General features: G+C 37.2%; 1 long non-coding RNA gene across 1 annotated transcript; it reads right to left on the bottom strand.

Moving 5' to 3' along the window:
* Positions 1 to 3971: 3971 nt before the first annotated feature.
* Positions 3972 to 5088, bottom strand: LOC124643546. The gene is made up of 2 exons (XR_006985950.1): positions 4964 to 5088; positions 3972 to 4350 (listed from the first exon to the last, which is right to left on the bottom strand). It is a non-coding gene; the product is annotated as an uncharacterized LOC124643546 (long non-coding RNA).
* Positions 5089 to 26163: the final 21075 nt, after the last annotated feature.

Raw genomic sequence — 26163 nt, forward strand, 5'->3', positions numbered from 1 at the left:
TACACAACAGAAAATTTGATTCACACATTGATAGGTGGCGAAAAATGCCGTAAAATCAAAGTATCACTGATGAAATTGAGATGGAACGAAGTAGTTATGATATTGAGGAGAGTGTTTAAGTTTGCATGGTGATCGGACCGTACCAGAGGCTGTCGTGTAGCTCAGTAGAAATCGGCGTCTGCTCAGTGAGTAGTCCGTGAGTAAGCAGTCAGCTCTGGCGGAGGTCGGGTTTCAGTGGAAACCAATGAGTCCAGGGTAGACTCGGCGTTCCTATGTGAGGTTCGCAGTAAAGAGTAAAGAGTAACTGGAGGTTACTGGGCTAAGTGTAGCCATGGTCACATGTAGAGCTTAAATGTTTTGTTTTAATTTATCAGTTTAGAGTTTATTGTCTCTTGTAAGAGGCAGCGATCAGTTTTACTTTGAAATTCCTAATTTTGATTCTGAATTATTGTAATGAAACGATTATTTTCTTATCCCAATTAAATGTAGAGTTTGATTTGTTGCTTGTGAGAGTTTAGTACTCGGTTGCTCTGGGTATAGCTTTTCAGAACTAGTTGTCACCTAGATTGTTTGTTAAAGACCTAATTGAGGCCATTTGAAGTTTGTTTCATTTCCTTGAGAGAAGTAAGAGAGTAAAACAAAGATCGAAAGTTACTGTTGTGGTCAGGAGTGGCCGAGGCACATGCACAGTACATGCATACTGTGCTGTGTTTGTGTTGTTGCAGATTAAACGACCACGAGGACGTGGTCTACGCAGGATGGCCGTGTCGGAGACTGTCATTAGTACGGACACTAAACGTCAAGCAAGCGCACCCTCTGGTGGCGTTTCCGGTGAAACAACATTTTGGCGCGCTTGGCGGAGTCGTGGTGGTCAGCGTGGCGTCCGCGGAGCTCAGTCTTGATCGAGTCTTGGTTCAGTCTTGGTCGAGGCTTCGTCGAGTCTTTGTCGAGTCGTCGTGCTGCGCACATCTCGAAACTACCCTACTGACGTAGGGTCTAGTGTACCTAGTGTTATTGCCTAGCGTTGTAGTACCGTTGTAGATCCAAAGTGTAAAGGTTATTGTAATGGTTCTTCTAACCTAACAGACAGACATGTGTTGCTGGGAGTTTGTTCCGCCACTTCTTCTCCCCAGCCAAAACACATAGGAAGTGGCGAAGGCCGGGCGTTTTGGGGGCTGTCTTTTGTTCTGACTAATTTGAATAAACGTTTGATTTTTGAGTTTGTTTGAGTTTTGAGTTTCTTTGAGTTATCTCTTTGCTTGATTACCCTAACTGATGTCGGACGATAGTGCCATCCTCATGACGCCTCCGACATATGTATATAACCAGTGGTTTTACAAATACACATACAAATTTCCGTATCTATAATATTACTAGGAATTTTCCACCAGTTTCATCCGCATCTATGGAAAGTTATCTGACTTCCTCAATCGCTTAATAAGTCTAGCTCAGATAATCAGATCCGTAGACTGCCGAAGATGTCCAAATGACTCCCTGTGCCCACCAATTTAACGTGGCTTTAAAACCACAAAGCAACTCGAACGGATATCCTATATTTGATCTTAAAATGCATATAAAAGTTAAAATAAAACAACCACCAATATATCTATACTGCAAACACCGTTTATATTGATACACAATAAACAGAAAAGTGCCCAAAAACACCAAATACACAGCATTTAAAAGAAACATATTCACTATTGCCGAGCCATCGTCACCTTCTTTCCCATCCGAACGGTTCAGACACATTCTATCAAAGACAGAACAAAAGACCAGGTATTTTGTGCAGATTATAACTGATAAGACCATGTTAACTACTGTGAGACCCATACAGCAGTGGACGAGACAGATACTGTTGAACCAGCAAGCGAAGAAGAGGGTACAGCTGGTGAAGAATAATATCCACATTAAGTAGTTAATGTAGGTGAGTAATGAGCAGTATTCGGGCTCAGTTTTGCAGGTGACTGCCATTTCTCCTTCGGGACCTGAAAAAGTTGGAAGAGATGAGACTGCGGTCTTTTTGGTCTACTTGGTTTACTGAGGTTGGGGTTTTATCCTTATTTATTATTACAAAGCTGGGCAGACAGTTGCTTTTGCATGTATCTATGCTAATGTTATATATCGGAAGAGTTTGTTTGCTTGAACTGATGGGTCCAATTGTTCCAATTTGAAAAAACTTTCAGTATTAGATAGCCCATTTATCGAGGATGTTTATGATAGGGTACTATTTATCACAGGCTGCGAGTGAAACTGCTGGGGAAAGCTAGTTCAAAACTTTGATGATGTTGTCCTCACAGGGCTGATTGATGACCATGGCGGCTGTTCTCATATAAAGAGGTCAACTAACTGCGCAGGACATAATATAGCATAAACTTTTGCGCAGACACAGGTGCACTCCCTATTCCTTCACTCTCATACCGCGGTGGGACGGTAATCCGACACGACCGGAGAGAGATGAGGCGCCGACATTAACATGCTCTCTGATGCACGGGTGAATCAATCACCAATTTCCAGACTACAAGCTGCTTTGGTGTTTGTGTATAATATTAGTAATGTAATCAACTTACCAGCAGAGAAGTCGTGGTGGCCTAGTGGGCAAAGAAGCAACCTCTCGAGTATGAGGGCGCGGGTTCGATTCCAGGTCAGGCAAGTACCAATGCAACTTTTCTAAGTTTGTATGTACTTTCTAAGTATATCTTAGACACCAATGACTGTGTTTCGGATGGCACGTTAAACTGTAGGTCCCGGCTGTCATAGAACATCCTTGGCAGTCGTTACGGGTAGTCAGAAGCCAGTAAGTCTGACACCAGTCTAACCAAGGGGTATTGGGTTGACCGGGTAACTGGGTTGAGGAGGTCAGGCAGGGCAGTCGCTCCTTGTAAAGCACTAGTACTCAGCTACATCCGGTTAGACTGGAAGCCGACCCAACATAGTTTGGGAAAAAGGCTCGGAGGATGAATCAACTTACCAGCAGCTACAAAAGCCACATTAGCTACAGGTCCAAAAATCCCAGATATTATTATACAGCATACAGATAGTAACCAATTCATAGTTCTCCAAGCTGTTGGAAAAGTATGTGTAGTGTTACACATTATTATAAGTTTTAAACAGGCCTTAGAATTTCCAAAATTTTGTCTCAAAGGGCACAAATTTAGGTCCAATTTTGGTCCAAATTTGCCTGGAGAAGCAAATACTGGTTATTTGTACTTTTTACAATATATTTATGTATGTTTATGTAATTCTGTTGCACTTGCAATTTCTTGCAATTTTGACAATGTTTTTGACTGTTGTTTCTTTTTCTCTTGAGGAGAGAATAGAGGAAAGATATTTTTGCTGTCTTTGGGTTTTAATAGGATCTCTTTGTGTAAAATTTGTCTTTGAGTTTTCTCTGTCTACATTGAGGTCCAACGCATACGAAGCGCACTCCTGTCAGACTGTTAGGCTTGATCGTGGCGAAAGGAATCGAATTCTGCTAAATATCAAATCGGTGATTCTTCTAGATTCCGACGATTCAACACATTTGCCGCAAGCAAGTCTGCCAGGTTTTATATTTTTATCCCACATGGTGGTAGGGTCAGCTTTCCTAATTTTCCTCTGCACTTAGCTCTACGATTTCATATAAAGAATCCTAAAATTTAATTCCTTCGCCGCGGTCAATTCTAACGGGTGTACTTATTTTGGTTGCTATTAACATTGCAACTTTCGTCTCCTAAAAAACAACTTTTTACAGAAACATTAAACCAATTTCATAAGTCTGACAAATCCTGAAAACCGCATGTAAACTGGTTAAACTAAACGCGAGGTAGACGCGCACAAACATTCATCACAAGTTCATGAATAGAGGAAAATTGACAACCTCCGTTCTTAAAGTAGGTTAAAAATACTTTACCACACCGCACCATCAATGGGAATTAGAAAAACTACTGCTAAATTGGGCTAGGAATCTCAAAAATAAAACAACACCACACAGCTCCCTAATTTGCTTCCTATAATTCCACACAACATATAAAAACAAGAATTGCATTACCAAATATATAAAACCTAACATAAAAAGTACTACAGAAGCTAACGTGTCCGTATTGGCCCCTCTTCCTGGGGTATGATCGAAACAGTACACATCGAACTTGGTACAATACTCCAAATAGTATAGCGATGTTACCAGAGATATCAACATCGTTGCTATGGTAACGCCTATGTAGAAATCTAGACCACACGCCCTGTCTGCTATGACCATTACAAGAACGGCTGCATTCACAATAAACGTCATCCACATTAGAGAAGTCATTACTATTATTACGTTGGCGTATTGGGTCTCTTTTTTCAGCATTCTTGAGAAGATTCGGGAGTGTTCTGTGGGCAATAGTTATTATTAATGGCTTTCCAACAGAGGAAGGATTTTTCAATACGATTCAGTAGTTTTGAAGCCTTTCTTCTTTATTGTATTACTAGCTTCCGCTCGCGGCATCGCCCGCGTGGTGTATTGATAAAAAGTAGCCTATGTGTTAATCCAGGGTATCACCTCTCTGCATACCGAAAAACCAATTCGATCCAGCCGTTTTTGCGTGAAAGAATTACAAACATACATCCATACTTTCTCAAAAACTTTCACATTTATAATATTAGTATATGACTGGATAGATTTAGTTCATGGCTTAGTAACAGCCAGAAGAATCGATCTATCATAAGCAAGGCTTAGAGCGGTCAGTTCATCTTGTCACGATGAGTTCCTTCGTGTTTTGGAAGGCACGTTAAATTGGTGGTTCCTGGCTGTCATTTGAACATCTTTGGCAGTCGTTACGGGTAGTCAGAAGCCAGAAAGACTGATAACCAAATAAGTAACTGAAATGAAGAGATTAGATGAGCAGTCGCTCCATGTGGCACACTGGTACTCAGCTGCAACCGTTAAGACTGGAAGCTCTCAGTTGGGAAAAGGCTAGGCAGATGATAACAAAGTGGTATTTACCTTCAAATCCTACATTCATCATTAAAGTATTTAATGGACCGAATACAAAGGAAATAACACCAAAAATTACACATATGCCTAAAGTGAAAATTCTCCACTGTTCATGATCAAATTTTCTACACATTTCTGTCAAGTTATTTTAGCTATATTTAAAGAAAGTTCTTATAACTATTATAAATAAATATATGCGGGAAATTGGGTAAATAATTTTGAAATGTCAACAGTTCTGACAGTGGTTTTCTTTGTTGTTGGAAGAAATTTTGTTACGAGGGGTTTTAAGCCTATTATAACGCACGCCCTTCACCACTTTCTGTATGTATTTTTGCTGGAAATAATAATTTTTTTTTTTTTTTTTTTTTGTATTTATTAATTGCAATCTGTTTCATGTGAACATTCAGCATAGGGTTAAGGACTTAAAAACTGTGTCTTGTAGGGCAATCAGTCCAGCGACAGCTCCCTTTATGTTAAACAGATCCCTATAAATCTCTAGGAGTCTTTCTCTTTAGTCTCCCGAATGGAAGGCTCATCAACTGCGTGGTCAGAATGTTTGGATGGTTTTTCAGTCTATTCCTGTAGGACTTCATTGAGTGTTTGATCTCTTCTTGGACTGTCCTGATCTCAAGGTCGTGGTGTATTTGCTGATTTGTTACAAACCATGGAGCGTCTACGATTATCCTCAGGATTTTGGACTGAAACCTCTGGAGTATTTCCACGTTCGAATTGGCAGCTGTGCCCCATAGTTGGATTCCGTAAGTCCAGATTGGTTTAAGTATACACTTGTATAACAGGAGTTTGTTCTCCATGGACAGCTGTGATCTTTTTTCAAGCATCCAGTATATCTTTCTCAGTTGGATCCCTAGTGCCTTTCGCTTGGTGAAAATGTGTTTCCTCCAGGTGAGACGCCGATCAAGATAAATCCCAAGGTATCTGACTTCATTTGCTTGGGGTATTTGGACTCCATTAAGCTTTACAGGCGGGCACGTATCGCGTCTAGTCGTAAAGGTCACCTGTACCGACTTTGCTTCGTTTGCCTTTATTCGCCAGGTAATTAGCCATTCCGTGATGCTGTTTAGAGAACGCTGTAACATGTGACTTGCATGGGTTGGTTCATCATGAACTGTTAAAGCCGCGGTGTCATCAGCAAAGGTACCAATTTCGACGCCATCCATGGTCGGTAGGTCTGCAGTAAAGATCAAGTAGAGGATCGGGCCAAGCACACTCCCTTGCGGTACTCCCGCGTTAATTCTATGCAGCCCAGTAATCGCTTCTCCTAGCTTAATACAAAAAAATCTGTCAGCTAGATACGATTTTAGAAAAATGTAATAATTTGCTGGGAGTTGTTTTTTTAGTTTGTATAATAAGCCTTTGTGCCAAACTTTATCAAATGCCTGGGATATGTCGAGAAATGTTGCACAGCAATATTTTTTGTTTTCAAAGGCCCTGTGTATTAGTTCCACTAATCTATGGACCTGTTCAATAGTACCATGTTTTTTTCTAAAACCAAATTGGTGGTCAGGTATGATCTTATTTTCTTCGATTACTGTGGTTAATCGCTTTAAGAAAAGTATTTCCATAGCTTTTGACAATACAGGCAGTAAACTAATCGGTCTGTAGGATGATGTTTCTTCGGGGGCTTTGCCAGGTTTCAGAACCATTTTGATTTCAGCTATCTTCCACTGCGGTGGGAAGATGCCTCTGGTCAGTATGCAATTAAATAGTTGCGTCAAGAAGTGTATTGCTTTTCCAGGTAATTCTTGAAGGATTTTAGCAGTAATTAAATCGTATCCCGGAGCTTTTCCCTGTTTTAAGTTTTTAATTGTTTCTATAACCTCACACTTCTCGATCCTTTTAATTGGTGGGTCAAGTTGGTAAGGTTGATTAAGGAAGAATGTGAGATCCTCACTACTGGTTGTCGATGGATTTGGCTGAAAGACGTCATCCAAATGGGAAGCAAAGGCCTCGCCTTTCTCTGAATCACTTTTTGCCCAGGAACCGTCCTTTCTACGTATTGGCGGATTAGAAGCAGTGGGTCTTTTGAGTTTTTTGGTTGCTTTCCAAAGGGAGTAGTCACTAGCAGCAGTGGCGTCCAGATTCCGTAGGTGGTTCTGTACAACTGTATTTCTTTCTGTTTGAATCATTTCTTTAAGTTTAGCTGTTAGGTAATTTAGACGTGTTTTGTCTTTGTTGTATCTGGTGGTTTGCCATAATTTACGAGCCTGTCGTTTTTCTGCTACTAGTTCACGGATAGTCTTCGAGTATTCTGGTTCTGTATATTTCTTAGTATTTGGAGTACTATCCCAAGCGGCATGTTGGACGCATTCGTTGAAGTGTTCCACTGCCGCCATGATGTCGATTTCTGTTTTAAGAGTCAGATTAGTATTAATGTTAGACTCTACTAAAGAACGGAACAAATTCCAATTGGTCGTACGCTCGTGTAGTCTTGCTATAGGTGTAACACATGTAAATCTATGAGAAACTTCAAGCAGAACAACACTGTGATCCGAAGAGAGATCTTGTAGGGAAGTACATTTGAAGCAATTAGTAGGAATCCCCTTAACTACACTGAAGTCTATCAAGTCAGGGACTTTTCTTGGGTCGGAAGGCCAGTAAGTTGGTTCTCCATTAGATATTGTATTCAAGTGTAGGTTATTTATAGCGGCTTGTAGCTGGCGTCCTTTGGAGGTTGTTAGGCGAGAGCCCCATTGAGTGTTTTTGGAATTATAGTCTCCACCTGCTATAAATCTCGGTCCTAGTGTTTTGAAGAAGTTGATGTATTCTTCCTTATTAATGATATGTTTTGGAGGAGAATAGAGTGCAGTGACGGTCAAGTGACCCCGCCAGTCTTCAACAACAACACTTGTGGCTTGTATCTTAGGAGTTCTAAATGGTTCGGTCTCATGATGTTTAATATTATTCTTGATTAGTAAAGCTGATCCTCCGTGCGCCGTACCGTCTGGATGCATGGTTTGGTAAAATTTATAATTGTTTATTTTGAGGTAACTCTTATTTGTAAAGTGTGTTTCAGACACTAGCAGGATGTCAATTTTGTTTATCTTTAAAAATGTCTCTACTTCTAAGATGTGTTGTGAGAGCCCATTGGCATTCCAGAGGGCTATTTTTAATGAATAGAACTTGACAGTTTAGTCATGATTTCCATTAGGAGGTTTGTCATAGAGGTCAATTGCTGCAGTAGTTGGGACATAGTATTCATGATCATTTTCGTATCATTGTTGCTTGTTTGGAGATCAATTGATTCATTTGGACCTTGCTTATTTGTAGGTAAGGGTGGCTGTAGGATTTTATCGGACATTGTTGCTTGTTTATATGATCGTTGGTCTTTTTGCTCAGTTGTAGTTTCCTTATCGCCTGTTTGGTGAACAGGACGTGTCGTCTGTCTATGTTTTACTAGTTGAGGCGGGTACTTAATTTTCTGGAGCTCCTTATAGACAGCGCAGCCTTTATAGTTGGCAGGGTGGTTGCCATCACAAAGTATACATTTTACTGAGTCTGATCTTTCCTTTCGTTCGCATTTTGATGATGCATGATCTCCGGCGCATTTTATACATTTGGGTTTCCTAAAGCAATATTTCTTTGTATGCCCATATTGTTGGCAGTTGCCACATTGTGGAATATCCCGTTTTGGTCTTGGTGGTTCGAAATCCACTCTGCAGTGCAAAAGACTCTTAATGTTGTAGATTTGTTTATTGTTGCTATTGGGTTCTAGTTCTACGAAGTGCAACGGTAATGCTTTTTTAGTGTTCCTTTGTTTAACATTCCAAATGTTGGTAACTTTGTGTCCTTGCATTTCCAATTCAGCTTTAATTTCTTCTGCATCGGTAGAAGGGTGAAGATTTTTGAGTACTACCTTGAACCAGCGGTCCTGTTTGGGTCTATAAGTATAGAATTCTGTGTCTTTTTCCTGCAGGTTTTTAACTATTTTTTTATATGTTTCAGTAGACACAGGCTGTATTCTAACTTGGTCATTACGAAGGACTTTTACTTCGTAGTTATCAGCTGCCACCTCATCAAGCATTTTTAGTAGTGGTTGAATATTGCTAACTCGGTCAACATATAAGGGTGGAGGTTTCACAGGTTTTACAACGGTGTCATTGGTTTGTGCTATTTGCGAATCATCGATTAGGTCTGAGAATCTATTCGAGGTTGGTATAGGTTGACTTAACCAGTAGGTATCCAGTTTCTTTTGTTTTAGGGTTTTGTTTATTTCAGGGCTTTCACGAAATAATAAATGGTTGAATAAACGCCTAAGTAATAAGTCATCCTTTACAACGTGTAACTACGTGTGATTTTAATGCAATTGATAAAATTCTGTGTTTTGTTTTATTATGAAAAATAAAACCTATATAGAAAGACGGCATGGTTAGAAATAATGTTACTTGTAAGCAAATAGAAGAGTATGGAAGAAGAAAACATGCTGCGCCGACCACAAATAAAATTGGGATAAGGGAAGGAAGATGACAGAAAGTGATTTAATTTACATATTCTTCTCATTGTTCTGATTTAACTATTTTCAGCTTTTACGAACTTAACTCCAAACGTTCTAAAACCACAGCCTAACTGAAAAACAGAGTAAAAAAAACTTAGCCAGCCGACTAATACATTCACATAGGTGTTGTTCAGCCATAATGAGAATATTTCCGAGTCATTTAGTTAAATGTGCTGTACAAGTGATTTTACTGCAAACAGACGGACAAATGAGTTGAGTACTTCATTATGACGGATAGGCACAGGGGAGGGTGGAACTTTGTGATTTTTAAATGTTATGGGTGAAATGGCTGACGTGGTTCGGGTGAAAATGTGTAAATAAAGTAACATAAAGGATACCGTTAAATAAAGGCTTCTTTTTATTTATTAGCGCCGAGAAAATTAACTAAATTGAAAAAAAAAAAAAAAAAAATCAAATTATTTTCAAAATAAAAAAAATGCCGCCTACTTTGGAACTCCAAGATAACTTCAGTTCGCAATAATAATTGGTTACCATTCACAATATATTAAAGTGACAGAATTATATAAAAAAACTCTCTTTTTGTCGTGAAATCTACTACATCCAAAGTCAAAAATAATCAGTTAAGTAAAAGGTTACTTGCATATGTATAGCATTTTTATGTAGATGACAAAATTCATGAAATTATTTCAGTATTTTTTTCGGCACACATACAAATCATTCTTCTTTATAATAATGATGTAAATATAGAAGAAAAAAATAAAAGTGTGCAGATGTGGATGTACTTTTTTATTCATGGGAAATCATCAAATGACCCTTATGATGACTGTCAGACTCTTACTGACTAAAACCCACCATATTCCTCTAGTTAAAAAATATATTATTTCGCCGTAACGTTCCAATTCACCCTGTCCCTATACACGAAAGTATGCACAAAAATGTTCATTAACGGCGAGGTAGCGTTAGACACAAAACAATAACTGCAACACGTAGGTACGGTCAGCAACGCTTGTTTACCAAATTGAAAATAACTGCCAAGTAAAGGCTTGTTCGGTGTGGGCTGAAATTTTTTGAAAAATTGTGTAATTTTTGTCAGAATATGATGATTTTGTGGCTAGTCTTTAACCTAGGTTGCACGAAGTAGTTTCTATGGGATACAGGTACTGAAATCATGGGCTAAGCAGTGGTTCTTAACCTTTTTGACATGAGGGACCACTTTAACTAAAGTTTGTCTTGCCGGGGACCACCCCATCGGTTTACCTAAATTGAGAGTTCTTTGATAAAGAATACAAGCATACTTTATAACGTTTATAATTATTTTAGCACTCATTTCTTTATTATTTAGGAAAAATCTAAAACTTACAGATTTTAATTTAGTGAGATTTTTGTAACTGCATTCTCTTTACTAATTTCTGAACTTTTGGTTCGAGCTAAACATATGTCTGCAGTTGTAGATAAGCAAATGCAAAGAAAGAAAAACACATGCCTATGTAGTTTCCAAATGCGCGAGCGAAGCGAGCGCGAAATTTTTATCGGACTTAAACCAAATATTACGTATTTATACTTAACTTTTTGTTTGTTGACAAATGCAAAAATAAGGGCATATATTTTCTGAATACGCGAGCGAAGCGAGCGCGAAATTTTAATTATTTTTTAAGACTCAATACCAAATTTACGTAAAATGTAGCCCAAACATACATTTTCATGAATGGGGGGACTAGGTACGATACACCCGATATACGTCCATGCGAAAACCCCCGCTCGCATAGATAAGTTGATAAAAATAAAGTTGGATAACGTATGGCAACGTCGCGAAGCAAAGCTTCGCGGACCACTTGGAATGCCTCCAGGGACCACCAGTGGTCCGCGGACCACCGGTTAAGAACCACTGGGCTAAAGCTTGTTTAGAATGAATCTATACTTAATATACTTAATAAAAAGGAAACATATTTTTGTTTGTCAACCAAAAGGCAAAGAAAAGGCTAAAGGCTCCGAACCTACTGAAATGATTTGCAAAATCTTTCACTATTACTATTAGGAAGCTACAGTATTCCCGAGGAACGAGGGCTATATTTTGTCCGAGTACGTAAAGCAGTTACCCCGGGACACGACTAAAATCGCGCCAATACGGCTAGTTTATAAAATAAATGATTACCTACTAGTTAGGCCTTCACATTTATTAATTTTTATACATAACTATATTTTTAACTATATTAATTTTTATACATAATTATATTTTATATATAACTATATCGTGGTGGCCTAGTGGGTAAAGGACCAACCTCAAGTACGAGGGCGTGGGTTCGATCCCAGGTCAGGCAAGTACCAATGCAACTTTTCTAAGTTTGTATGTACTTTCTAAGTATATCTTAGACACCATTGGCTGTGTTTCGGATGGCACGTTAAACTGTAGGTCCCGGCTGTCATTGAACATCCTTGGCAGTCGTTACGGGTAGTCAGAAGCCAGTAAGTCTGACACCAGTCTAACCAAGGGGTATCGGGTTGCCCGGGATACTGGGTTGAGGAGGTCAGATAGGCAGTCGCTTCTTGTAAAGCACTGGTACTCAGCTGAATCCGGTTAGACTGGAAGCCGACCCCAACATGATTGGGAAAAGGCTCGGAGGATGATGACATAACTATCTATTTCCCGCGGTATTACACGCGTCTCGTGAAACGTCTATACTTCCATTCATTTGTCCTGTCCAGATATCTTTTACATGTTTGTGTCTACATAATATTAGTGTGCTATTGTGATATTGGTGCCTACTAGTGTTTTCACACTAGAGTCACTTCACCAATCTTTAGGTACCTTCTAATATGTATTAACATTTAAAAGTTAAAGAGTTTGTTTGTTTGCTTGAACACGCTAGAAGTGTAAGATAGCCCATTTATTTAGATCGGCGATATAGTTCCTACAGGAAGCGAATAAAACCACTAGAGAAAACTAACTTAAAATGTTGTTATGCATAGCTTAAAATATTAAAATTATGACATAGAATACTTTTTCTCTTACCTCCTGAAATATTTTCCCACATCAAGAAAAACTTGCTGCTTAGCTAAAACTATTTTGCGTTTAATTTTTTAATTACTTACACTCGCTTGCAATAACTCGAGCCTACCCCGACTTGCAGACGTATTGCATTTGTTTCAGTTCTGTTATCTCTGCTATGAGGTCTGGACTTCATAAAGGGTTAAGGGTGAGTCGTGTGGAGGTCAATGTGGGTCTATACATTGGCAAGATATTTCTTAAAGGGATTTTATCTAGGGTACTCAGCTGCACCAAGGTAGACTGGAAGCCGTCCTTAATATAGTTGGGGAAAGGCTAGGAAGATGTGTGTAGAGTAAACTTTAAGAGCTTAGTAATCTTAGCTTAGTACTTATAAACGGGGTAATCTTTAAGAAAATAAGAAAAATATTTTATTCAACATTTTCATTTTTATTAGGTGAAAATCTACCTTAGAGATTATATATTAAAGGTCTATGTTTGGCGCCATTTTCACTTTCCATGATGCTCAAATTATCGTGATATTTGATAAGAAAACAATTTTATCATTACAAAAACTTAATTGGCCTTACTACAAAAACTTTAACCACTGTTTTACAGTTGTCTAAAAAAAATTTGGCTCCAAAATGAACCATATGTCAACGTCATAATTTGACATTTTTTTTGACAAGTCTTAAATTGACGTTAAAAAGTTTTTGTGGTAAGACGGAATATGCCGTATGTTAGCATACAGCATATTCAGTTTTAGCACGTTCTCGCAGCATAGTCAGCACTTACCTGGCTTTTTTTTTACCAGTTACGACTGCCAAAGATGTTCAAATGACAGCCGCGACCTTCCAGTTTAATGTGCTTTTCAAAACACTATTATCCTAAAGCTATGAATCACATCACTAATCAGTCTTGACAAATACATATACCTACACTACACTAAAGATGGCTTCGAAACGACTGAATCGATTTATAAATTCTTTCTCTGTTGGCAAGCTAAACTCTTCCCGAGTAACATAGGCTATGATTTATCCCGGTACGGGCAGTAGTTCCTACGAGTGGTGAAACCGCGGCAAAACGGATAGGATAAAATATATGTCGGTAAAAACCGGCTAAATGTGAATCGCTGAAACCGTGGAAAATCGGCTAGTTTAATATATTGAATCGCTAAAAATTCAAATGCTTTTTCAAATCATCAAAGTCTATCTTTTTTAAAAAACAGCGATAATACCAATATTTTGACTTCACGGATCTCTAAATTGGAAGCGCGAAGTTTTTTAATATTCACCTGTAATGTGTGTATGTTGCAAAAAAATGGCTTCCTCGTATGTTGGTATGTGCGTTAAGTGTTTGCAACGGCTGCGCCGTATTTAATGCACACATTGTTTTAAAACAGTTTCCTGGAATCTACGAGTACTTTGTGTTGTTTTTCAGTTTTATGGACTGTAAAATGCACAGTTTAGGTTAAACTGGCGGAATGGATTTCTGAATGAAAAAGTGAGAACTGGAAACTGGCTTGAAACTCTTTGGGTTTAAAAATGTTAATATAAGCCTGTCTTTTCAACATACAGTGAAACTTTGGCGGAACTCAGAAAATTAAGAAACACGACAGTTCAGATTTTTTTTCAGATGCTGAATTCCAGATCTTGAAATCACTGTTTATTCTTTTGTTAAAAGTAGGTAGGTATCTGATGCAGCATATACTTTTCCGACAACTATGTAAAGATTATTATTTGATTTCCAGCTATAGGGGACATGCAGGGACATCCCTGTCTTAATTAAATTTTGATTAAAACAATTGATAGAAAATAAATGAAAACTCGATATCATTCTATTCAAACATTCCAATGCTTCCAAATAATCTTTTCGTAACTAGATTTTTATAACTTGTAGAAACTGCAGCTAGCGCCATCTAGTATCGAGTAGCAAGAACAATCATTTTGATGTTTGCCACTTTGATCTTCTGTAATCATATAAAGTATTGTATTATATGCTTATTATTTTACTTATAACTACATAATTTTTAAAGAAATGACTGTAATAAAATATTAATAAACAATTCTGTAAGCTCACTAGCGCCACCTGTGAACGAATAGCACAAAATTAAACCTTAATAAAATATTCAACGCGGCAGAAAGTTACAATGTTACAAAAATTGGCATGTTCAACTGAAATTCGACTTTATAATTTAGTATATAAGGTTTAATATTAGTTGAGCAAAAAGATCAAGGAATAACATTGCTAAAATATTTAAGGCTGTAGACGACTGAAATACGTGTATCGCTTTCCTGCGCTATTGAAAAAGAAAATTGTTTAGACTAACATTTAGAAACTACCGAACAATTACCTAGAACCAAAACCAAAAAAATACCCAAAAAAAGTTGATGTTGAAATGTTTTTCAAAAAATTAATTGCAATGACGAAAAGAAAATCAATTTTTTTCCTGCAAATTTACATCTGTCAACCGCTGTGCAACCGAAAGAGATGGCGCATGTAACTCTATAGTGTGTGAAAAGGACAGCAGTATTCGTCGATAGAGTATCCTGTGTGTGAAACAATAGAATATTTCGTCTAGAACACGAAGAAACACAGTGCAACACAGCGTCGGGCGTTCCTTTACAATTCTTGAGAACAACGCCATCTGTGTTTGTAGTTGGAAAACTATAGTTTGTGTGCCTGTGTGCCGTATGCATAGTCCGGAGGGTTTGGTAGTGTGTGTTTTTGTGAAAGTGTGGGTAATCGGAGGGTTGAAACGGACGCAGCGAGAGGTAGGGTTAGTAAGAAAAGCTTAATTTAGTATTTTAATTAATTTTGAGAGTGACGATTTTGGTGAATTTTGTAATGCAATAAAATTTTTAAGTTTATTTGTTTGTATTTAATTGTATGAGTTTGTGTCAAGATCTACGTGTATTTGACAGATATAGGTGTATTTTTAATTATACTCTAATTCGTAGTCAGTTGCTCCATGTGAAACACTGGTACTCAGCTGCATCTGGTTACACTGGAAGCCGACCCCAGCATAGTTGGGAAAAGGCTAGATAAATCTTCGTGCTCAGCCGGTCCTAATTCATTATATAGCTTACGATACACTACTTGTACTACGATACATGTTTTTATCATCATCAACATCTCCCGAGCCTTTTCCCAACCACGTTGGGGTCGACTTCCAGTCTAACCGGATGTAGCTAAGTGCCAGTATTTTACATGGAGCGACTTAGATATATTTTTAAGTCTCACGAAACAATGTCAGCTGTCATTAGGGCTGCCATCTCGAATTTCGTCAAACCCGGACAAACATTAAAAAAACCCGGACTTTTGGCGTAAATCGCATTTTTTCCCCGAACGAGTACGATTTTTTTAAACAAAATAATACCTAATTTGTAATCCATTTACTATTAACATATACTTAAATTCAATGAGGTGCTTCCTTACATGAAAAGTGTCCGGGTTTTCCCCGGACACTTCTTGAAACCCCGCCCGGACGGCCCCCGGACGGCCTCCAAACGAGGACAAATCCGGGGAAACCCGGACGGATGGCAGCCCTAGCTGTCATCAGCATATTTAAGTTATCAATTATCTACTGGTGGTTGGGTAAAACAATTTTTTAGTTTTGACCCTATTATTGAATACGTCATAACAGCAAATTGAGTAAACGGTCACATGGTATATTTATATTGTCATGCCACCCAAAAGTGTTGGTTTTCATCCTTCAAATTACTTTCTAGAGTCCAAATTCGTGCAAATTATGCTTTTAATCACCGTGAAGCAGTGGATATGGGTTACTGAAGATCGAGCAAATTGGTGAATCTCACAATTCATACAAAATAAGTAAGATTGACCTTATTTAAATGATACTTAAATATTTTAACTAAAAACTTGTAATTTTTGCTTCCAAAATGAGTATACACTTTTGTACTGCCTAGACGGAAAGAAAAGGTAGAAAACGTGTTTGTTTCTATATGGTAAAAAACGTTTTTATACTAATAATTAACAACTAAGAAGGTTATTTTCTTACAAAATTACGAATAATTTTGGCAGGATGATGGAAAATGGAATTTGGCGCCCAACGTGGGCCTTCAATATTATAAGCTGCACGGTAGATTTTCACATAATTAAAAGGAAAATGCTTACTAAATTGTGTAAAAAACAAAACTTCCTCATTTTCTTAAAAGATTACCCCGTTTATTTAGACTAATCTCCAAAATTGTTAACCTAATTTAATGAAACTTTCGCCCAAATAAGAACATTAACAAACGCAATCAAGAGAAAATTAACCGAAAAAAAAACTAAGTTCACACGCAAAAACACCCAAAAACTCACTAATTAAACCACACGGATTAGCACTAATTAATTTATTGTCAAAGAGGAATTAAATTATTTTTTTAATATCATCTCATAAGGTTCGGCTGCCGATCTTACGCCTAATCTACGCCACCCTCCCGTAATAGGCCATCTCCTCGTTGCCATGGCAACGGCAAAGATGGCCGCCGCCCCGCTACCTCTTCCACCCGCCGGTGGGTATATAAACGCGCCCCCAAAGGCTTTGGTCCAGAGAGCCACTACAGTTGTTAGAGGCGTCTGTGTCGCGATTTTCTTTTCAATTCCCGTAAATTTCGCAAAATTTAATTCCCTCTACCATTTTCTTTTCACTTCCTACTCTAAGTTCCGTTTGTTAAGTTCAAAAATTAAAATCTGTTTTTTCCTTATTTTTATTTTGTTTTATTTTTCTGTTTTTCCTATTTTTTTTTTAAGTTTTTTTTCCTGTGGTCGGTGCGAAGCGGTCTCAAAGGTAAGTGTGCTAACCCAAACGTTTTTTTCAGAGATTTTCGAAGTATTTTCATAAAACCGCAGTTTTCTAAAGCCTACATGATATTTTTAAACACGTGCACTGATTATCGATTTCGGTGCAGATGCGAAGGGGAGTAAAAATAGCATCTACACCTCTCAAACTTAGCGTAGAAAAGCCGACTGTATTCTGAAGACTGTAAGGCTTATTATTCTTTGAAGAGCTACGTTACTTATTACGTTTAAGACACTTTAGCGGACAAATTAATACTAAATCTTGCTACAATTTTTGCGGTGGTCTTCATCTTGAAATATACCTATATTTGCCCTTTCAACTTCAAGATGGTGTCTCAGAAATAGGTTAGTTTTAAGAGGCAGAGGTTAGCAAAGGCGTCCATATTTTGCCTAATGGAGGGCACACAATGGAGGCTGTATTCTCGCGCCACAACAACTTGGTATATTATTCTCCGTGGCAGCCATTACTTGGTGAATTGTCACCCTATTAACGGTTCTGTGACAGGAAATTAAGTAGCGCTATGATGCATTGCTAGAATGATTTAGTTCACGTGTTCATTTGTCTTACAAATGATATATTACTTCATATTCAAGATCTTTGGCATAAAGCATTAGATAATTTACTAACATCATCAAGTCACTTATATTGCTAATTTTATCGTGAAAAATACCCTTGAAGTATAAAATATTCCATTAAGAGCGTTGGTGGTTCTCGATACGGTAAAGAAGTCTCGTACATAACCAACAAGAGACAAATAACTTTAGTAAAGGCCTTAATGAAACCAACTCAAGACTAGCGCGGGAACTCATAATTTTCTAAGTTTGTCGTGCTAAGGTATGATCGATTTTCGTCTGACAGTCTGCTAAGTTAGAAATAAGCTACTTTGTTTAATGCGAAAGTATAGTCTTTTACATTATGCATTATCCTACTAATATTATAAACGCAAAAGTTTATATGAATGTATGGATTTTTGTTTCTCATTTACGTTAAACTACTAGATGGATTTTGATGCAACTGGGCAATAATGTAACTTAGACTCAAAATAATTTATAGGCTACTTTTTATTAATAACTAGAAGAAACTACTATCTTCAAGAGGCGGGTAAAACCACTGGCGGAAGCTAGTTAGAAATAAATCGACTTTCTATATGTATAAAATACGAAAGTATACTGTTACATTGCGAAAAAACAAGAATATATCCACAAAATTCTCCTAGCCGATTATCGGCTACGGCGGCTGTTCTCATGTAAGGAGATTAGCCAACTGCGCAGGACATATTATAGTGCACGAGCATTTGCGCAGACACAGGTGCACTCACTATTCCTTAACTCTCATAGCCCGATGGGACGGCAATCCGACACGACCGGAAAGAGATCAGGCGCAGGACCGACATTTACGTGCTCTCCGATGCACGGGTGTATCAATCACCACCTTCCAGGCTCCGGGCTGCTATGTGAAAGTCTTCTAAAACCCACAAAGCGATTTCGGCCCGACTCGGGAATCGAACCCGAGACCTCGTGCTCAGCAGCCGCACTTGCGACAGCTAGACCAACGAGGCAGTTAAACCACAAAATTAAAGGTTTAATAAACCTGCTTTCCTTAACTGAAAACCTTAACTTAATTTCCTATATCCGCTAACCGTCAGCTTCGGTAACAGTTAAATCTTAATAGCTTTAAGTGGAATTCGCAATTAACTACGGGATTGAGTAAGCATTTCCTACTTCAAGCTGCAAAATACTGTAACTTAGGTATATAAGATTAACTTGTTAGGTGCTGGGTTTTATATTGGAGTACAATTTTGTACTTTGGAAATTTTTTTAGCACAGACTATAGAGACATATTCCTTCTCTGTGTGAGAAGAGTAGCGGGATGGTAAAAAGGCTGATGATGAAATGATGATCGCAATATTAAAAAAAAAAGCTGAACATCAGTACCTGGATTAAAGACGTTTTCCAGCACCATTTTTCACCAGTTAAATACATAATGTTATTAAATTGTATCTATTTAAATGTCAGTTCTTATTAAAATCAATTTAATTCTAACAAGAAAAAAGACTAAATATTAATTATCTCGTCTACATTCCAATTAATACCTACAATTATCCAATGTGGAGACCCTTTTACTATTGTACTTATTATCATTGAAAGAAAACATGAATTTCAAACGCCAGACCATTTCTTAAAATAGAATACAAAATATCGGACAGTTCCAATTATAATGATTGTGCCAGTTCTGCCGAGAGCTGTACTATGAATATGGCACAACAATATCACTTTGCAGTTCTAAATATAGACACAATTTTATTTAGATACTATGTATTTCAGTATAACAGTATTGTTGGAAAGGGTTCTTGGGCAGTTATATATAATTTTTGTATACTAAATATTACACATTTAATAGTCGGCCGATAGTTGATGGCTGTTTTCTAAGAAAATTGAGATTTAAATCCAAGTTTTTAGTTGAACTGATACTGGGCAAGTAACTGATCGTTTTTATATGCGCATTCCCTTATATTTCCGTACTTACTTTATCAAACGCTCAATCAAAAAAAAAAGTCTTAAAGAAAAGAGATTTAGTTTAATTTTTCTCTACGACATAAAACAATTTAACATTACAAATATCTGCCTTCCACAATTTAATTCATATAAATGTGAAAAGATGGTAAAAAATCCTTTTTAATTAAAAAAATAATCACTTAAATAATCAATCTTTAACAAATACAATCTTTAACAAATATTAATAACTCGACAATATTAACAACGATTATATAACGATTCTGCCGAGTTCCAGACTATGAATAAGGCACTTTACTATAGGCAGGTGGGAAGTTAGGTAATATTTCAAAAGGATAAGTTTTGCATAAGTCTAGCTATCTATAGCTTTGCATAGCTTTGTATAGCTTCTCCATTCTATCGCAAGCTATGCAATATCTCAATAGTTAGCGTCCAAGTTAACTTAAGTAGTTTCAAGTTGCTGTTAAGTATTAATTTATAGTCAATGGACTTTAGTAAAATTAAGTCATAAATAATCTTTTCTAATATTATAGGTGAGAGATTAATGTCGGTCTGTCCAGAACTCAACCAATAAAAATTAGATTTGGTATTTTTTTATAAAATAGAATAAGAATTTATTTCAGATTCGGTTGTCCAAAGGGTGTGAGTCTTAAGAACTTAACAATTACGTTAGTAGACTACAATGGTAATAATTTAGAGTCCTAAAAAGAATATTGACTACTTGTATCAGGGTGCAAGAAATAGCTCCTTCCGAGACGCGGGTAGAAACACAAGTAACAACCAGTTATTAAAATAGTAGTGTAACTAATAATGAATCTACTTATTAATATACAAAGATAGATAATAACGAATTTATCTTGAAACTTACATCTTTGTTAAAAATAAACTAACAAGGAAATTATTATTTCCTAAACCGCAAAAGTTCCGAGTTCTCGACTATAAATAGCGCTCATCAATATATTTAGTAGTTAGTAGTTAAAATAGAAAGAAATTAATATCTTAGTTAACTATTATCATCATCATCATCATCATCATCTCAGGCATAGGAAGTCCACTGCTGAACTGTTAACTATACTTAGTAACTACTTAAGTAAAGAGGTTATAGGTTTGAACTGTATTAAGTACCTAAGAGTTATTTTTAGAAATGATTTTCAAAATATCATAAAGCGGGATATTTTTGGAAATTTTATTTTCATTTTGTTTTTATTTTAGTTTTTCATTTTAAATTTCGTTTGGCATTTTTGTTTTGTAATGGACCTTAATTTATTATTTTTCTTGCTGTGTAAATCTATGTCAAACTTGTTTGAAATGTAGTTTATCCTGCAAATGCTGTGATCTCCCATAATTGGAGAAGCACACAGAAATGTTCTTGTTGTAAAGGTAACGAAATGTAATTGTGTATTCTACGTTGGAGATCCTAAATAAATAAAAAAAATAATTGTTAGGTAATATTATAAAGCTGAAGACATTTTTTGTTTGAATGCGATACTCTCAGGAGCTCATCCTCCGAGCCTTTTTCCCAATCATGTTGGGGTCGGCTTCCAGTCTAACCGGATTCAGCTGAGTACCAGTGCTTTACAAGAAGCGACTGCCTATTTGACCTCCTCAACCCAGTTACCCGGGCAACCCGATACCCCTTGGTTAGACTGGTGTCAGACTTACTGGCTTCTGACTACCCGTAACGACTGCCAAGGATGTTTAATGACAGCCGGGACCTACAGTTTAACGTGCCATCCGAAACACAGTCAATGGTGTCTAAGATATACTTAGAAAGTACATACAAACTTAGAAAAGTTGCATTGGTACTTGCCTGACCTGGGATCGAACCCGCGCCCTCATACTTGAGAGGTTGGTCTTTTACCCACTAGGCCACCACGACTTTTTTTTTTTACGATACTCTCAGGAGCTATTGGAACAATTTGAAAAGACGGCGAAGATAGGTAGGCTCAATTATTGAGGAAAAAACTGTCTGTCGAGCCTTAAAACCAAAACTACTGAACATTTTAATAAAAAATATTCTGTCATTGAACATCCTTGGCAGTCATTAGGACAGGTAGTCAGAAGCCAGTAAATCTGACACGAGTCTAACCAAGGGGTATTGAGGAGGTCAGATAGGCAGTCGCTTCTTGTAAAGCACTAGTACTCAGTTGAATCCGGTTAGACTGGAAGCCGACCACAACATAGTTGGGAAAAAGGCTCGGAGGATGAAGATGAGGTTTAATAAAAATGAAATTTACTACAGAGAGAGTCTAGAGCAGTGGTTCTTAACCGGTGGTCCGCGGACCACTGGTGGTCCCTGGAGGCATTCCAAGTGGTCCGCGAAGCTTCGCTTCGCGACGTTGCTATACGTTATCTATCTTTATTTTTATGGACTTATCAATGCGCGCGCGGGTTTTCGCAACATTTTACGTAATTTTGGTTTTGAGTCTTAAAAAATAATTAAAATGTCGCACTCGCTTCGCTCGCGTATTCAGAAACTGACATTGCATTTGTCAACAAACAAAAAGTTAAGTACGTTTGGGCTAAATTTTACGTAATATTTGGTTTAAGTCCGATAAAAACTTCGCGCTCGCTTCGCTCGCGCATTTGGAAACTACATAGGCATGTTTGCTTTCTTTGCATTTGCTTACCTACACAACTGCCAACATGCGTTTAGCTTTGAGTAGTACTGAACCAAAAATTCAAAAATTAGTAAGAGAATGCAGTCACAAAAATCTCATTAAATTAAAATCGGTTACTTTTAGTTTTTTGCTAAATAATAAAGAAATGAGTGCTAATTATAAAGTATGCTTGTATTCTTTATCAAAGAACTCTCAATTTAGGTAAGTAAACCGATTTGGTGGTCCCCGGCAAGACAAACATTAGTTAAAATGGTCCCTCATGTTAAAAAGGTTAAGAACCACTGGTCTAGAGCCTAAAAAAGGACATACTATATAGGCTACTTTTTACCCGATTACGGGGTGTAAGTGGTTCTCCCAAAACATCATGATCTCCCGAGCCCTTTCCAACTATGTTGGAGTCGGCTTCCAGTCTAACCGGATGCAGCGGAGTACCAGTGCTTTACAAGAAGCGACTGCCCTGCCTGACCTCCTCAACCCAGTTACCCGGGCAACCCAATACCCCTTGGTTAGACTGGTGTCAGACTTACTGGCTTCTGACTACCCGTAACGACTGCCAAGGATGTTCAATGACAGCCGTGATGCGGCTGAATAACAGTCTGTGGTTCTCCCGAAACAGCTAGGTAACATGTACCTATCTGCTTACCCATTTTTCATACAACGTTCGGAAAGGAAATAGCCAGTTATTCAATAACGATCAATCTATGGGAAGGGATTACCATAAAATATTCCATAAGAACCCATCGATGGTATTACCATATAAAATCATTTTTTTTTTCGTCCTTGTTTACCCACATTTTTGGGTAAATTGTTTTCTGTAGAGCGTGCGTTCGATTCCCGGTTGCAACATAATTACAATACAGATTTTTAGTAATTTAACGAAAGTAGATATTACTAACAATTAAAAAGCTTCCAAGTGCGAGCCGGTCGCGTGCACTTAAGGTTCCGTATCATCTATGTATATCAATCCTAATATGATAAAGAGGAAACATTTTTCCTTCGTTTGTTTCGCTCCGAAACTACTGAAACGATTTGAAAAATTCTTTCACTGTTGGAAAGCTCCACTCTCCCCGAGTAACATAGGCTATATTTTATCCCGGTACGGGCAGTAGTTCCCACGAGACGCGGGTGAAACCGCGGGAAAACGGCTAGTAACGAATATATAACATTGATTATGTAGGTAAAGAATTAAATAAGAGAACCAGTTAAATACAGAAAAGGGTCAATTATAAACATAACCTTTTCTTCTTTGCAGGCTTAAAAGATATCCCACATGACACGTCACAATTAAATTGTAGGTTAATTATTTAAATTAAAAAACAACACCACAGTTAAACCGGCTCATTAATTGAATGTCTTAATTGAGAAGGAATTAATGTTCTGGTGGTCTAGTGGTTAAAAATGTAATCTTGCGATCAGTAGCTGGATCAATTCCTGTGGCGTGCTGAAATTGCTATGTGGTTTTTGAAAACTCACCTATTGGGTACTTAGTTGACACTTAATAGCGATTTTTTATCATAGTATTAGTCTAATTACACCTATATTTTATATAAGCATTGGCCAGACGGAACTGCTCCACGCACCGGTATAAAAAGTAGCCTATATCCTTCTTAGATAAATGGCTAGCTAACATTGAAAGTATTTTTTAAATCGAGTTAGTAGTACCTGAGATTCGCGCGATCTCACAAACAAACCCTGCTTTACCTACTTATATTATTTTAGCTTTATAAAAACCAATAATTGAATTACTTCCTGTGAAAATATTGAGCAATCTAATTCTGAGAAATACTTACATGCTTACATCATTAAATTTTGTGAGGTCATCTAAGGTCAGATGTAATATGTTCTAAAAATAACTTAAAGTCAGACGATAAGGGCTAAAAGTATTTGAAGACCTTATTTATTCATGAATTACCTATTTAAAGTGTGAACATTTTTTCCGCCTAATACTTCTTTATGCATTTACTGATAAACTGGTTAAGAATCACTATAAAAAATCATAAATTAAATCTGTCAAAATTGACAGCGGATGTCACCGTAATTTTTTTTAATATTGGCATTAAAAAAATGCTTAAATAGAAAACATTTCTATGTTTTGACCCCACTTTTAACTATTACAAAAGGCCAAATTTTTTTCTTATAAAAATATTTTTTATATTTTAAGCAGGTGGTGTGAAACATACTTTTATATAAAAATGTCTGCTTATATTGTAGTAATAAAAAATAATAATACCGACATTGGGTCACGGGGTCATCGACCGATAGTGCGGAGGTGCTCCACGGATGCTGGATCGATAGGGACGTCTGTGCTCGGCTAGAGAGGTGAAACTAGTGTTATCGATAAAATTTATTTTTCGTATTTTTTTTTTCAATTTTTGTATGAGGGGAGATTGTATTTAATTACATGTTAAGAATTATTGAATTGAGTAGGTCAAAGTCATATTTTATTTAAATAAGGGTTGATATATCAATCGCCAGATAACTGTTATCTGAGGATTATTTTTAACGTTTTGACAGCTTTTGTATGGAATATATGTCAACCGCCATGTTTATTCCTCAGATAGAGGTTAACTGATGATTGAAAAATCAGCCCTTATACAAATAAAAAATGTTGCATTATTTTGCGAAAAAATGTAATTGCACAATTTTTTTTTTAATTTTTCCACTTTTAATAAAGAAATTTTAAAATTGTGGCCTAGATAGTAATTTCGAAGTTATAACTTACTATCAATTTTAACTCTTAACAAATATAAAATAGCTCTAATTTCAGAACTAGCCCAAAACCCAGACGGAACCTAACTTATTTGCTAAATAAATCTTGGAACCCGACAGTTTGATGGTGCGGAACACCTTCTAACAATTATTAAGATAATTAATATCATAGAGACGGTCAATTTATACCTAAAAACTAACAATTATGTTGATTTAGTATTTAATAATGATTTTTTAAATATAGTCTGAAATCACCAACCCGCATTGAGCAAGCGTAGTGATTAATGCTCAATCCTTCTCCGTGTTAGAGGAGGTCGCAGCCCAGCAGTGGGACGATAAAAAGGCTGTAACCGTAAAGATTTGTAAGTTAAACTTGGAATTTTCGACGTAATTTTTAATATAGAGTAGGCAGCCATTATATACTAGTTTCCCGCGGTTTCACAGTCGTCCCGTGAAAACTACTACCCGTACCGGGATAAAGTATAGCCTATCTTACTCGGGAAAAGTGTAGCTTACCAACAGTGAAAGAATTTTTCAAATCGGAAGTTTCGGAGCCTTTAAGGTAAATAAGAAAAAAACCTCTTTATTATATTGTTGTAGATTTCCATAAACTAAGAATAAATGCGAGCATAAAGTTAAAATTGTCGTAAAAGCTAAACTACCACACTGAAAACAAAATTCAGGAAACCTAATACAAATAAAATAACTGGAATAAAATCTCAAGATTGTGAAAAGTAACTTCGTAATTGCATACAATCCAAAAATAGCATACTTGAACCTTTTTCAAAACATCCAGAAATAAGGTTATCGAGTGTTCTAGATTCCCTTCACGAGAGTTACCTGTATATTTCCCCATCTTGAGAAAATACTCATCATCATCCTCCGAGCCTTTTTTCCCCACCACGTTGGGGTCGGCTTCCAGTCTAACCGGACTCAGCTGAGTACCAGTGCTTTACAAGAAGCGACTGCCTATCTGACCTCCTCAACACGGTTACCCCCTTGGTTAGACTGGTGTCAGACTTACTGGCTTCTGACTACCCGTAACGACTGCCAAGGATGTTCAATGACAGCCGGGACCGATCTTGAGAAAATACTACATAAT

This window comes from Helicoverpa zea, chromosome 27 (genome assembly GCF_022581195.2).
Source record: "Helicoverpa zea isolate HzStark_Cry1AcR chromosome 27, ilHelZeax1.1, whole genome shotgun sequence".
NCBI lineage: Eukaryota > Metazoa > Arthropoda > Insecta > Lepidoptera > Noctuidae > Helicoverpa > Helicoverpa zea.